This window comes from Physeter macrocephalus, chromosome 11 (assembly GCF_002837175.3).
Source record: "Physeter macrocephalus isolate SW-GA chromosome 11, ASM283717v5, whole genome shotgun sequence".
In the NCBI taxonomy this organism is placed as follows: domain Eukaryota; kingdom Metazoa; phylum Chordata; class Mammalia; order Artiodactyla; family Physeteridae; genus Physeter; species Physeter macrocephalus.
The window spans coordinates 59,131,097-59,147,186 of record NC_041224.1 but is presented as its reverse complement, the minus strand read 5'-3'; positions in this window follow the sequence as shown (position 1 = coordinate 59,147,186).

The window sequence follows — 16,090 nt, the reverse complement described above, 5'->3', positions numbered from 1 at the left end:
CAGGACTTAGCAGCCGGGCAGTGAAAGAAGAGATGGGAGCGATGTGTGTGGCATTACCCTTGTGCCAGGCAACCCTGATGATCCTTATGAGGCCAACGGTGTTATTGCCATTTCACGCAAGAGGAAACTAAGGCTCAGAGAAGCCAAGTAACTTGCCTAAAGTCACACAGCTACAAAATGGCAGGAATGGAAGATATATATAATACATTTCACATAATTTGAAATTCCAAATGTATAAAAGAGTGCAGTTAAAAGTCAGCCTCCCAACCCTGACTCCCAGCCACTTAGTTCTCTGTCCTGGAAGCAACTGGCCTTGTTTGTCCTTCCAAAGATATTCTGTGCATATTCAAGCAAATATGAAAAAATACATATACACATATTTAGATAGATATAGGTAGCCATCCTTCCCTCCCCGTTTTTGTTCTTTACCCAAATGGTAGTAAACTGTATATGCTGATCTGTGTCTTTCTTTTATCACTTACAGTATAGTTTAGAGATCTTTCCATATGAATACATAGAGAGTAACATCATTCTTGTTCACATAGTATTCCATTGCATAAATATATCATGATTTATTTACCCAAGCCTATATTAATGGACATTTGGGCTGTTTCCAGTCTTTTACCATTAAGAAAATAATGATGCACGGAACTTCCCTGGTGGTCCAGTGGCTAGGGCTCTGCGCTCCCAGTGCAGGGGGCCCGGGTTCCATCCCTGGTCGGGGAACTAGATCCCACATGCCACAACTAAGAGTTCGCATGCCGCAACTAAAGACCCCATGTGCCACAACTAAGAGCAAGCACAGCTAAATAAATAAATAAATATTTTTAAAAAATAATACTGCAATGAATAGCCTTGTATTGATATATTTGTTGCTTCACACATATGTAAGTATACCTGTAGGATAAGTTCCTACAAGTAGAATTGCTGTGTTTGTAGTTTTGAAAGATAATGCCAAACAGTCTACGACAGAGATTGATCCAGGTTACAATTCCGCCTGTAACACGTGAGCAGAGAGCCAGGATTTGAATTCAGGTCCATCTGGCTCCAATGCCAGGGCTTGTTCTGCTACACCATGACCATCACTGCCATCTCGAGAAAGGTCACCTCTGCATCTTGGTCCTCCTGCTCACTCACCTGGAAGGCCTGCCTCCTCTTCCAGGAGAGCTCAGCCCTGCCAAATGCCCCATGGACGAAGGTGAACTCCGCTTCCCTTAAAACCCTGTCCACCCACTGTTGGTCCTACCTTGCTTCCAAGCATCTAATAGCTCTCTCCGTGTTTCCTGGGGGTTACTCTTTCCCCTCCAATGTCCCTGTGAGGACAGAGGTGGTGCCATCCGTCTGCAGGCATGGTACCTGCCATGTGGGATCAACTCAATAAACGTTTGCTGAATACATGTGCCCAGATTTCAGGCCAGATACATAGATGCTGTCCCTGATTTCTCCTTCCCCTTCACCCTCAAGATTGAACTGATAACAAATCCTGTTGGTTCTACCTCCAACAAGATTTGGTATTACCAAATTGGTACTACCTTGGTATTTCTTGAATCCTCTCACTTGTTTCCTCCCAGCTGCCACCTCCTGGTCCAAGCCACTATGATCTCCCACTTGGTTTATGACAATGGCCTCTTACCTGGTGCTCCTGCCTCCACGCTCAGGCCTTCCAATCCACTCTCCGTATCTCGTGCTTTGTGGACAAAACGGTTAACTGTTCTTCCAATATCCATTCCCAACCTTTGCATTTTGTCTGGGCACCTCTCCCAGCCTGCCTTGTAGCCACGTGGGACCACGGGACTGAGATCTGGCTTCACAGGTGTGAGCACTTGTGATAGGCGTGGCTTCCATCTGCCCTTAACAGGGAAGGGCACAACTTCTACCCCCCTCTACCCTTCCCACTGCTGGGACGTGACGAACAGTCAACTTCGAGATGGAGACTGGGCACTGAGAATGGCAGAACCACAAACTAGGAGGAGCCTCAGGAGGCCTCTGGGCAAAGGGCAGGGTACCTGTCAGGGACACTCTAAACAGGAGTCCTGACAGCACTGCCCACCCCGTCCCTGTCCCAATACCTGAGAGCCAGCCAGCCAGAGAGTGGGAATAACAGCAGGAAGCAAGACCAAGTGTCTTTGAATTTAAAAATTTCTTGAGAGTTGACTTGGAGCTCAGCCATTGAAATGTCATTCTCCTGGATTCCTACTACTACTACTACTACTACTACTACACACACACACACACACACACACACACACACATACACACACACACAGATACACACACACACGTGTGTGCTCACTCCTGGCAGCTCTCTGCTAGGAAAGAATGCAGCCTTTTCCCTTCACACATACACACACACACACATACACACACACACGTGTGTGCTCACTCCTGGCAGCTCTCTGCTAGGAAAGAATGCAGCCTTTTCCCTTCCGTCCATCATCACTTGCTTTTCAGACAGCCTGCATTCCTCCTCCCTGAAGTCAGCAGCCTCTTGTCCTGGCCAGTCACAGAGAAACTACACATACTCAATGATCCATTCTACTGGGTGAGCTCTCTACTATCTGGGCTGAAGGAAAAGCAGCAGAGAAACGGTCCCCCAAAATGTGATCAGCAGACACACAAAGTACATATGTACATATATTCCCTTTATCTATAACCATGAGTGTCCACTATGGGCTGAGCACTTAGCTGGGTCTTACAGGACCCACAAACAGGGAGAAGCAGCAGCCCCTGCTCTCAGGAAAGGAGGCAAGTACTGGTGACCTCATGTCATTCAGAGCTCAGATCTGTGTATAATCCATACATGTTTCACAAGCTATCTTCCCCACCTGCCAAGGCCACCTGTCCAATCCCTCGGCAAGTTCTCCTATGTCTTAGTTTCCCAAAGCTATTTCATATGCTCTCACATGAAAGAAAAGCTAATAAACATCAGTTTTCTACCCTCTCTTTTTTTTCCTACTGTAGCTTTATAGTAAGTTTTGAAAACAGGTAGTATAAATCTTCCAACTTTGTTCTTTCCCAAATTGTTTTGGCTTTTCTAGTTCTTTGCTTTTCTATATGAATTTTAGAATCAACTTTTTAATTTCTTCTGAAAACATCCTGCTGGAACTTTAATTGGAATTGTATTTAATCTATTGATCAGTTTGGGAAAATTTGACACCTTACCAATATTGAGTCCTCCAATACATGAAAATAGAATATCTCTCCATTTGTTTAGGTTCTCTGATTTCTTTCATCATTTTGTAGTTTTCAGCATACATATCTGGCACCTAGTATTACATTTCATGGGTTTTGGTGCTGTTGTAGATGGTGCTTTTTAAAAATTTATTTCAATTTCCAATTGTTATTGCTAGTATACAGCAATAGGATAATTTTTTTTTTGTACAGTGACCCTGTATCCTGTGATCATACTAAACTTATTAGTACTAGTAGCTTTTCTGTAGATATGGGGGGAATTATCTATGTAGACAATCTTATATGTGAATAGTGATTCAATCTGTGAGTCTTTATTTTTTCTTGCCTTGTTGCATTGCCTGAAACAACCACTGTAATGTTGAAGAGAACAGCAAGAATGGGTATCTTTGTTTTAGGTCTTCCCTTTGTCCTTCATCTCAGAATGTCTCTCCTCCAGCAATTTACTGCTGACATTGGTTACTTATTGCTTGCTAGCTTGGTAATGAGGAGTGGAGGTGTTCACATTTTTTATTCTCAGTGATCCTGTCCCTCCCTCAACAGTAAGAAATCTATAATGATCTGGATCCACTCCTTTTTCTGTCTCTCCTCCACGGATTCAGGAGCCTTTTTCTATTCCCTTCCTCCTAGCCACAACAGATCTTTCCCTGGGCCCTGAACACTGCCCTTTGTTCCCTAAGCAGCTTTTGTTTGGTGGTAGAGAAAGGGTGGAAGCATCTGGGGCAGGGCTTTGCTCCTTTCCTGAAGTGGCTACTGGATATCTACCACAGGCCTTCCTTTTAAAAAGGGTTTTCTACCCTTTTAAGAGCGTACCATTCTTCCATGTCTTCCATTGGCCAGAATTAAGAAGCCCTCTGATCCAATGACAATCTAAGGATTCTCGTTGTGCCCAGGTGACCCCTCCTCTCTGAGAGCCAAGCTTTGTCCTGGACTATGTCCCTCGGCCCGACTCCTGTCCAGGAGCCTTCTCTGACCCAGTGCCCATTCCACAGCTCTGCACCGCAACACGTCTGCATCTCAGGGCAGCACCAGCTCACTCTAGGGCCCACACAACAATGAACATAACCTTCCCCCATTTTAACCATGAGGAAACAGGCTCAGAGCAACTGAGTGATGCCCCCACGGTCACACAGCCAGGCAGCGTCAAAGCCAGGATTCAAGCTGGCCCTCTCCCCACAATGCCCATCAACCACAGTCAGTTATTCAGTCAGATATCTGTGAGGCGGGGTGGAGGCAGGATTTTTTGGGGGACTGAGGAAATGAAGAAGGTCTTTGAGTTTGTGTGATAGCAGGCAGTAGAATAGGACTAAGAGTGAAGATTCAGAAGAGAAGGGGATCCAAGGGGAGGGAGGTAGATGTGGATTAAGGAGCCATTTCAGTTGGATTAGCAGGGGAAAAAGGGAAGAGTTTAGGGCCTTAGAACTACAACTCCAAAGCAGATGTCTCTCGCTTGGCCTCCATTTTCTCCAGGGCTGGGAGGCACAGGGATCAAGGCTAGAATTTGCAGGACTCCAATCAGTGGCCTCCAAAGGCAACTTTCCCTATAGCAGCTCTCCCAGCCAGGGAACAGGAATGGAGATAAGATAAGGATCCCCAGTGGGGTGGAGCAGAGGGACTAAAGCACTGCCAGAAAGAGGCAGGTCAGACTCTGTGGTTGCCCAGAGGGATCATGCCCTGCTGCAGGCAGTCTGGGAAGGCTACCTGAAGGAAGCAGACCCAGTACCTAGTAGTCAGTCGATACATATTTTTCATAGTTGCTTTAAATATCCCAGGAGACCTCTGTGGATGAATTCTCTGAATCTCTGGCTGGAGCTGATGGTGGAGACACTGCTACTGCCATCACTTCGTGTGCCTGAGCTCAGGGGAGGCAACTATGTCCTCCCAGTGACAGGGAGATGTCTGCTCCTGGGCCTGGGGGAAGGCACAGGAGGCTATATCTGTGCCAGGTGGCAGGAGGAAGAGGGATGGTGAAGGCATGGAGACCAGGGGAGAGAAATGGTCTCAGCATGAGGGCCTTAAATGTCAGCGTAAAGCCAGAGACTCTGTGACCGCTGCCCGAGCGCAGACGGGGATGTCAGATATGCTGCTGGGGTCTTTCATGCACATGCCATCTTTGCCTGTCGTGTCTGCAGCTGTATTTCCAGTGGGCAGAACTGCTCCTGGTACAGAGTAGGTGCTTGACAAATACCTAAGTATATGAATACATTTAATCCTCACAATATCTACTTTGCAAAGGAGGAAGCTAGGATCAAAAGGCATTCAGACCCAGCCCTTGTGGGAAGCAGAATTCTAAGAATGACTTCCAACGACCCTGACCTTGTAGGATTCCCCCAACCTTTAAGTGTGGGTGGTATCTGTGAATATAATGAGATATCATTCCCATGATTATGTTATGTTATATGACAAAAGGGAGATTATTAGGTGGGCCTAATCTAATCATTCAAGGCTTTTAAAAGCAGAATTTTCGCCAGCTGGTGGCAGAAGGGGAAATCAAACAGGTTTGAAGCACCAGAAGGATTCAATTCACTATCACTGGCTTTGAAGATGGAGGGGTCACATACAAGGACCAAAGAGTGGTTTCTAGGAGCTGAGAGTGACCCCAGATGACAGACAGCAAGGAAATGGGATCTTAGTCCTATAACGGCAAGGAACTGAAAACTGCCAACAACCTGAATGAGCCTGGAAGTGCATTCTTTCCCAGAGCCACCAGATAAGGGCCCAGCCACGCCTTCATTTTGGCCTTGCAAGACACTAAGCAGAGAACTCAACCATCCCCACCTGGATTTCTGACTTGCAAAACTGTGAACTGATCAATACATGTGGATTTAGCTGCTAAGTTTGTGATCATTTGCTACACAGCCACGGAAAACTAATACAGCCCTTATACACAACACACAGAGCCCACAAGCGCCAGCCCCCAAGTGCCACGTCACCCTTGGAGCATACAGGGCTCACGATCCACGCACACCACAACCCCCAGGCTATTGCGGGCCCATCCCACCCACAGGTGCCTCAAAGTGCCCTCAGCACTCACTGTGTAAAGTGTTCCGAGAAGCCTGCTGGAGACTGAGGGCATTTCCTGCTGCCAGGTCCGCTCCCAACTGGGCCAAAGGTGGCTACCTGTCATCCAAACACTCATGCTCTCTCTCTTCAGGGCACAGTTGTCCCTGGGACGTGGCTGCCTTGCCCTGAACTACATTTCCCAGCTCTTCTTTCATCTAGTATGGCCCCATGATTGGTTATCACCTGTGGAATGGGAGCAGAAGTGGTGTGCCATGTCCCAGTCAAGGTTAAGAAGAGGGTGTGACGGGCTTCCCTGGTGGCGCAGTGGTTGAGAGTCCGCCTGCCGATGCAGGGGACGCGGGTTCGTGCCCCGGTCCGGGAAGATCCCACATGCCGCGGAGCGGCTGGGGCCCATGAGCCATGGCCGCTGAGCCTGCGCGTCCGGAGCCTGTGCTCCGCAACGGGAGAGGCCACAGCAGTGAGAGGCCCGCGTACCGCAAAAAAAAAAAAAAAAAAAGAAGAGGGTGTGTCCCTCTCTCTCCCCATCCATCCACTGAGTGCATGGAAAACTAAGGCCCTTAGAGGCTCCTAGAGCCACAAGCTAGAAGGAGCCTTGGTCACCATGGAGAAGAACCACCTGCCAAACAGCAACACCTGCACTGGACAGTTATGAGAATGAACATTGTTATTGGGTTAAGTCACTTAAATGGTGTATGGGGTGTTGGAGGGTGTCCTGTGTTACATTAGCTCGTGTTACCTTGTTATACCAGCCCTTGTTCTCCTGGCCCCTCCTCTCAGGTCAACCATAGAGAGAGGCTGGGGGGCCTCAGGTCTGATGGGTCTCCTGGACAGGGTAAGCTCCCCTCCTCCCCTGACGAAGGAAAACCATGGAGGTCCCTGTAGCTGTCTACATTTGCCCAGTGGCATCCTCCACATTCTCAGTTCTGGGTTGGGGCCGGGCTTGGGGCCACCTCTGACCCTTGCTTTTCTCTCACCTCCACACCCAGTCATCTCCCGTGTGCATTCCCATGGCCAGTGCTCTGGGCAGGCCTCATAGGATCTCACTTGGAAGTCAGCAATAGCCTCACACTTTTCTAACACACCATGCATTTGTACCTCGGAGACCTTTCTGAAAATGCCGATCCCGTAACACCTCTCCCTGCTCTACAGCCTTCAGTGGCTCCCCATTGCCTTCCAGATAAAGCCTATTTTCCTACTCAGTCCAGCCTCCTCTTCCATCAGAGCCCCTCAGGGCCTCAGTGGAGCTCCACACCTCACCATTCCCCCACAGGCCACCCTGCTCAGGTGAAATGTGTAAATAAAGCACCTACCACAAAGGCACATTATTAGCAATGATGATAATCGTGATCAGCTGAAACAACCTCTCCTCCTAATCTAAGACTAAGTCCTACCTGTCCTTCCAGATGGCCCAAATCCCACCTCCTCTGGGGACCTGTGAGGGTTAACTTTACGTGTCAATTTGATTAGGCTAAAGGATGCCCAGATCACTGGTAAAACATTATTTCAGGGTGTTTCCAGAAGAGGTTAGCATTTGAATCGGAGACTGAGCGGAGAAGATGCCCTCACCAATGCAGTGGGCATCATCTAATCTATTAAGGGTCAGAACAGAAAAAAAACGTGGAGGATGGTGAATTTGCTCTCTGCTTAAGCTGGGACAGCCATCTCCTCCTGCCCTTGGATATCGGTGCTCCTGGTTCTCGGGCCTTTGGACTCAAACTGGGACTTACACCACTTGCTGCCCTTGTTCTCAGGCCTCGGGGTTTGGACTGGAACTTCACCACTGGATCTCCCACGCCTCCAACTTGCAGGCGGCAGATTGTGGGACCTCTCAGCCTCCGTAACTGCATAAGCCAATCCCTCATAATAAATCTTTCTATATATCTACCTGTACATCCTATCGGTTCTGTCTCTCTGGAGAACCCTGACTAATACAAGGCCCTCCCAGATGCTCCCCGCAGGCACGAGCCCCCCTTTCCTCTGCTCACCTTCTAGGACTTGGGTCACACAATCCATCAACACTGCTCATTCCCAGGTGTCACAGGCTGGGTTCTCTGAGAAGACTTTAAGATGGAGCTTTAGGTGCAGAGTGTTTATTAAGGCGGCCCTTGGGTCAACACCTGTGGAAGGGAGGGGAAGAACCAGGTGTAGCAGAGGGAGAAGTTGAGCTGTGGTGCAGATCCAACCCCATGGGCGCTCTGGAGAACATGTACCCTTGAGGGGTGTCCTGGGTGGGGCTGAGACAGACGGGCCTTTATATTCCTGCCTCAGTGAGTCAGGTGATGTGGGCCACCTGGGAAGGGCTGTAACCTTAGTGAAGCGGCTCTTGGCAGCTGGAGCCATCCCAGAAGGCCTGACAGTACTCCCAACCGCTGGGGCAGCAAGTCCTTCCTAGAAGGAGGACCTGGGCGCTGCATCTCCCTGTCCACCACAATTTGACACATGGCCGTCACCTCCCCCACCCACTCCAGGCACCGTCCCAGGAGGCAAGCGAACCTAGAGGCTGAGTCAACCCTGTACCTTTGCCTCCCTTCTCCCACCCCAAACAACCTCCAAGGCCACCATCTTCAGCACAGACCCCAGGGCTAGCTGAGTTCAGAGGGTGTCTGTAAGCTGGGGGTGGGGTAAGCCCAGGCTGGGGTGCAGGGGGGTCTAGCTGGAAGCCGGGGCTCTGGGTTCCCTGCGTTGCCTCCTGATGCTGGTCCTCAGAGAGCAAATACTGCCCCCAGGACGGGTTTTATAGAGCTGTGGGTTTGTGTGTTGGTTGTCACACTGATGGGGCATGGGGCACCGTTAGTAGGCAGGGGAATGGTCCTGAAACAAAAAACTGTCCCTGGTCCCCAGTTGGTGAAAAACCTTTCTAAATCTCCAAGTTGAGAACGTAACTCTGTTTTACATTTAAACACAAAGTGTTTTGTTGTACGGCTTTAAAAGCATTCCCCTAATTTTCTAGGAATGCAACTACTACATAAATCAAGGGAAGATGCGTACTTTGTTTAGTTTGGAATTTTACCAAGAAATATCCTCTTTCAGAAAATTGTGTCAGGTATTTGACTCACCAGAACAACACCCCTGAATTCACCTGTGTTTCACCTGTCACGTTCTTAATGCTTCTATTTATAGCTAAAGCCAGGGGTCATTAAACATGCCAAGGTCTTCCTAGTGTAGTGATGCTTAAACATTACAGACTGAAAAAAATTTTGTTTTATTGTCAATGACTTTCTTTTAATTTCTCCTTTACTTTACAATTAAGGCAGTATATTTGTTTTTTAATTATGTGTCTGGATTGGTTGTAATATCTGTGACTTTCTTTTCAAGATGATAAAAGGGGCATCCACAATACTTTATGTTAGAAGGAGGGTGATGGGTCTCACAGGTTAAGAACCTCAGACCTGGGTGAGTGTCCTCCTCTTGGGCCTGACCTATCTCCCAAACTCATTCCATCACCCCCGACAACTGCCACCACCGCCACCACCGCCACCATGGAGAGGTGGGCTCTAGGACCTGTGGGGGGAGGGTGCCCTCTGCAGGCTGTCAGCCTTTCTTTCTGGAAAACAGGGCCAAAGGAAGCCCTGGATTTGATGATTCAATCTGGGACAGAGCCAACTGGAGTGATCCTTATCTCGCCATGTCTGTTTCCAAAACACCCTCCAGATTCACCGTCATTGATCCTGAGCCCTCCTACCATACTAGGGACCTAGGTGGAGGTGCAGAGGGGTGATGGGGGAGGGGAGAGGTGGAGCTGGCCCCCTCGCCCTTCCATGGGAGCTTAATGGAGTTTGGAGCAGGCCTCTCCCAGCCTGGCCCGCTTCATGGGGACAGCTTCCAGGCTTAATTCCCACTCTTCAAGGCCATTTCAAGGCCAAAGATTTTTGCAAGGCCTCCCTGGGTACTTCAGCCAGTGATGCTGGGTTCAGGATGGGTATCTCCCAGGGCAGAGGCAAAGAGATGCGCCCACCACCTAACTGAGCTTACAGCATCAGTGTGTGTCTACAGGGAGCGTGAGTGTGTCTGAAAAACCAGGAAGGTGCCTCAGGGCTAAGGAGTTAGGGCTACGAGTAAAATACAGGATGCCCAGTTCATTTCTATTTCAGATAAACAGCAAATGATATTTTTAGTATAAATATGTCCTATGCAATCCTTGGAACATACTTATGCTAAAAAAGTATAAGTTGCTCATCTGAAATTGAAATTTAACTGGTGTTCTACATTTTTATTTGCTAATCCTGGCAGCCCTCCTTAGAAAACAAGTCCATGTGTTTGTGTGACACAACATTGTTAGTGTGACTGTGTGAGTGTGTAGGGGCCATGCACAAACCCCAAAGTCACCGTGGGAAGGCACAGATAGAAAATGCTACCACAATGAAGGCCAGGCGTGAGGCGTGTGCCTGTCAGTGAAAGGGGGTGGGTCAGCCCATGTGGACCCAGCCTCGAATTCTGGGCCTGTAACCCAGAGATTCTCAACCTTAGTGGGGCTCCAGGGTCCTCTAGGGTTCAGATTCCCAGAACTACCCCTCCACACACATGCACACCCCATTCCCAGATTCTGGCTCATTCAGCCGGGGCTGGCAGCTGGCTCCTGTTTCTCACATACCCTTCACTGGGTTGCCAGTTTTGTCATCAATGCCAGTTAAGGCCTGGATCTGGGCCTTGAGGAGTAGGAAGCAGGCAGGAGACTTCCTCAAAGGTGAGTGGTGGGCTCAGACCCCCAGTGGGGGTCTGCAGTGGCTGGGGCCCGGCTTATCTTCTGAAGTTGGCAGTCCAGCCTCCTGGACAAAGGCCATCCTCCATCCTCCTGGTGGTCTCCTGCCTCCCTGTGGAGAGGAAGATTCTATTATGAATGACACTGTTCTGATGAAGAAACTGAGGTCACAAGACAGGGCCTGGACTGGAACCCAGCTTACCTGAGTGCAAGCTGATGGAAGGACCAGGCTCCAGTGTGATGCCCTCTGACTCTCGCGCCTCCCTGTTTCTCTTATAAGGACCTGTGATTACATTGGACTCACCTGGATAATGCAGCCTAATCTCCCATCTCAAGATCCTTAACTTAATCATGTCTGTAAAGTCCCTTTTGCCATGTAAGTTATATATTCACAGGTTCTGGGTGAATATGGTTAGGATATGGACAACTTGGGGGCAGTGGTATTATTCCGCCCACCTCACCCAGTTTAAGAGTCAAAATGCAATCAGGTTATCAGCCTGAGAGGGGAGCTGCACCAGAACTGGGAAGTGTGTGTAAAATTTGGCACCAAGGATACGGGCTACTTGGGACTTCCCTGGTGGTCCAGTGGTTGGCAGTCCGCCTTCCAGTGCAGGAGACGCAGGTTCGATCCCTGGTTGGGCAACTCGGATAGCACTTGCCGCGGGGCAACTAAGCCTGTGCTCGGCAACTACAGAGCCCGAGCGCCACAGCTAGAGAGAAGCCCGAGAGCCGCAATGGAAGATCCTGCATGCCGCAACTAAGACCTGATGCAGCCAAAAATAAAATAAATAAATAAATATTAAAATAAAAAAAAAAAGGATACAAGCTACTTGACCATGACATTGATATTAAGAAGTAATCTGGGGCTTCCCTGGTGGTGCAGTGGTTAAGAATCCGCCTGCCAGTGCAGGGGACACGGGTTCGAGCCCTAGTCCAGGAAGATCCCACATGCCGCAGAGCAGCTAAGCCCGTGCACCACAACTACTGAGCCTGCGCGCCTAGAGCCCGTGCTCCACAACAAGAGAAGCCACCGCAATGAGAAGCCCGTGCACTGCAACGAAGAGTGGCCCGCGGGCAGCAACGAAGAACAGCCAAAAATAAATAAAATTAAAAAAAAAAAAAAGAGTAAGTGTGGGAATTCCCTGGCGGTCTAGTGGTTAGGACTCAGCACCTTCACTGTCAAGGGCCAGGGTTCAATCCCTGGTTGGGGAACTAAGATCCCATAAGTCACGCAGCACAGCGAAGAAGAAAAAAAAAAAAAGAAAGGATAAGGGTGAACCAGAAACAAACTGACTTTCACAAGTTCTACATTCTGGCTTTGATTATCTGGGTAAGTCATGAGCTCTTCAGCCTTGAAACTGGACTAAGGTGATCCTGGAATGCTAATGCCGTGGATGCCTGGCAGAAGCTCACTAAAATCCTAACTGAAGGACAATGACATCCTTTTAGGCCTCAAATAATTTTGTTTTTTTTTGTCTGAATCTCTGGGGGTGGAGCCCAGGTGATTCTAAGATATAACCAAGCTTGAGAACCATCAGACAAGCCCATGGCCCACAGCTGGTGGGAAGCAGAGCCAACACAAGAATTCCATGTCTTAAGGGAGTGCTCTTTCTTTCATCCCAAGAACTGGGGAGTCCCTGGACCACTGGCTCTTTGGGGTCCCACGAGCTGCAAGGCAGTGCTGGATGCGTGGGCTCCACAGACAGTCTTGGCTTCTGTGAGGCCAACATGCTTCCTCCTTGTCCTTCTCTGACTCCAGAACTCGGGCCCAGACAGCTAAAGCCCAGGGGACAGCGGGTGACTCAGACACTTCCTGTTTTCTTGGCTACAATGACAAGGGGATGGAGACAGCCCAGGCAGGGGTTCATGGCCTAAGAGAGGGGTCCTGGAGAGAGGAGGAGGTGGGAGCTGAGGGCCCCCTGCCGTGAGATGTGGGAGCGAGCCGGGCAGAGCCACATGAGGTGGAGATGTGGTTGGCTGGGTGGCCAGGTCAGCAAAAGAAGGAGGATTGGGGGCCAGCTTTTCTTAAAATGTGCAGATTTTCTGAGTCCTTAGGGGTTGAAGGAGAGACCTCCGCTTCTGTCTGGATGTTTGGTTCAGGCAAGCTGGGAGACTGAGTATGTCAGAAGGAGCTCTACACAGGGAGGCAAAGGACCTGGGTTGTCCTGTCCCTGCCCTGCTGTGAATTACCGTGGGGCCCCGAGCACAGCCTTGGCCATTCTGAGTCCCTGCTTCCTCTTCTATGAAATGGAAAGGGGCTGAGCTCTGAGAGATCCTGAGATTCTAAGAAAAACCCTAACCTCTCTCAGCCTTCAGAGCACTGTGCAGGCTCTGGGGGACTTTTCATGTACGTGATTTTGATTTCAAGTTGCCTACCCTGAGAGGTAGGAGGGGAAAGTGCTATCATTACCTGACGGCTATTGGAGACATAGATGACCAGGAAGACCAAGAAAGATGTGGCCAAGGGTGTCTGGGAACGGGGACCCGGATGCTCCTGGTGGCCCAACTTGGTCACTCCCTTCCTCACATGACAGCAATTTGGGGATGCTTATGAAAAACCATACATATTGGAATCTTGGCCTCAACTATCTCCCTGCTGGGATCACCCTCCAGAAGTGATCCTAGGGCTTCCCTGGTGGCGCAGTGGTTAAGAATCCGCCTGCCAATGCAGGGGACACGGGTTCGAGCCCTGGTCTGGGATGATCCCACATGCCGCGGAGCACCTTGCACCACAACTACTGAGCCTGCGCTCTACAGCCTGCGAGCCACAACTACTGAGCCCTCGTGCCACAACTACTGAAGCCCGCACGCCTAGAGCCCGTGCTCTGCAACAAAAGAAGCCACTGCAATGAGAAGCCCACACACCACAACAAAGAGTAGCCCCCGCTCGCCACAACTAGAGAAGGGCTGCTTGCAGCAACAAAGACCCAAGGCAGCCAAAAGTAAATAAATAAAATAAATAAATTTATTAAAAAAAAAAAAGAAGTGATCCTAAATTTCGCCGCAACTAGAGAAGGGCTGCTTGCAGCAACAAAGACCCAAGGCAGCCAAAAGTAAATAAATAAAATAAATAAATTTATTAAAAAAAAAAAAGAAGTGATCCTAAATTCAGAAAAGGCATGTTGGACAGGAAGATATTCACTAACGTGGATTTTGTATTAATGAGAAGTTAAACACAGCCCAGACATCCAGCTATAGGAAACTATAGACCATAGAATGTGTATTAGCTACCTACTTCTGAGTAGCAAGTTACCCTCAAACTTAGTGGCTTAATTAACAAGAATTTATTATCTCAGAGTTTCTGTGGCTCAGGCATCCAGGCACAGCTTGGCTGGGTATCTCTGGGTCAGGGTCTCTCAGGAGGCTGCAATCTAGTAGTTGCCTGGGGCTGCAGTCATCCCAAAGCTTGGCTGGGAGAAGATCCACTTCCAAATTCACTCACATGGCTGTTGGCAATCTCAGGTCCTTGCTGGCTCTTGAGGGAGACATCAGTTCCTTAGCTTGTGGGCCCCCCCTGTGGCACATCCCACAACATGGCAGCTGGCTTTCCTCAGAGCAAGTGAGCGACGTGGGAAGCACTCAGTCCTCCTGTGACCTGACCTTGGAAGTGACCTCCCCTCATTTCTGCTGTATTCTCTTCCTTAGAAGTGAGTCACTAGGTCTAGCCCAGGTTCAAGGGGAAACAAAAATTACACAAGTGTGTGAATACCAGGGGACTGTAGGGGAGGGAAGAATTCTGACCCTCTTAGGGTCTCTGGATGGATCTGAAAATTAAACTGACAAAGGCAGATTAACAGGAGAAAAGCATGCAAATGTATTTAAGTTTTACGTGACACAGGAGCCTGCATAAGGAAATGAAGACCTGAAAAAAGTCCTGAGTGTTTTTACTGTTGGGTTTGATGAAGAGTGGGCACCTTTATAAACTAGGTCTTTTGCTTTTCTACACATGAATTCATTTATGCATCTTTTTCCTCCCAGTTATTTATCCTCTAAACTTAAGTAACTAATTTTCTGCCCCTGAGGGCTGAGGGGCTGGGTAGGAAGGAGTCCAAGCCTCACATCTGTCCTTGAGCCTGTCTGAGCAATAAGAAGGTATAAATTCTCCCACTGGGACAGACTCAGGGATGTGTTCCAGGCCAATTGGAACCACTTCTAATCTCATTGCATAGTCCTGGGTTTATTGGAACCTGAGGAGTCGCGTTTGGGGGTGATCCTGAGGGCAGCATTGTCTGGGGGAGGATTTGGTTTATAGGGGGTGGTAAGGATTGGAGAGGCAGAGGAAGGGACCCAGAGAAAAAGGGGGAAAGCTGTTGACACAGTGGAAAAACACCTGAAAGTTGGAGTCTCAGACCCTGGTCATGCCAGTCACTTGAGTGTGACTCCTTTGGGTCTCAGTTTTCTCATCTGTAGAATGGGAAGAAAATGAGTAACATGGCCCTTCCTCATTCAGTAGGGTTAAGTGAGATTGATTATGCACAGAAATCTACTCTGTAAACTGTAAAGCTCTTGACCAGTGATGGTTTCCTCAGGGATTATCTAGAGCAAATATACACCCCTCTTGCCACTGAGCTCCCAGCAGGAGTCAAGTCCTTCCCCAACCACGGGCAGAAGGCAGTGTTGGCTCCCACATACTGAGCCACGGTTCCATCTCATCCCTAACTGGTTATGTTGGTTAAATGTTGGTGTTGAATATACTTCAGTTAAAAAGAATGAGGTTACCTCTAAAAAAAGACGACTTGGCAACATCCATCGAAAGATCAATTGACTCAGCAATTCCACGTTTAGGAATACACACACGGGTATGAAATTACATGAACAGGCATATTCATTGCAGCATTCTTTGTGAGAGCAAAGCACTGTAAAGAAAAAAAAAATGTCCATCCACAGGCGACTGGTTAGATCAGTTATGGAACATCTATACAATGGAATGCTGTGAAGGCATTAAAATGAATGAGGCAGTGCTGGGTGCACTGATCCAGAAAGATCTCCAACATATATTATAAAATGAAAAAAAAAAGCATGTTGCCAAACAATATTACCAATCTAGCTCTGCTAATGTAGAGCATCAAACAAAACCTCTTCTATGTACCCAATTTCCATGACAATACAGAGAAAATGCAGGGAGGGACAGTGGCCAGTTGTCAGAAGTGGCCACCTGGGGGAGGTATGGTGGGAGAC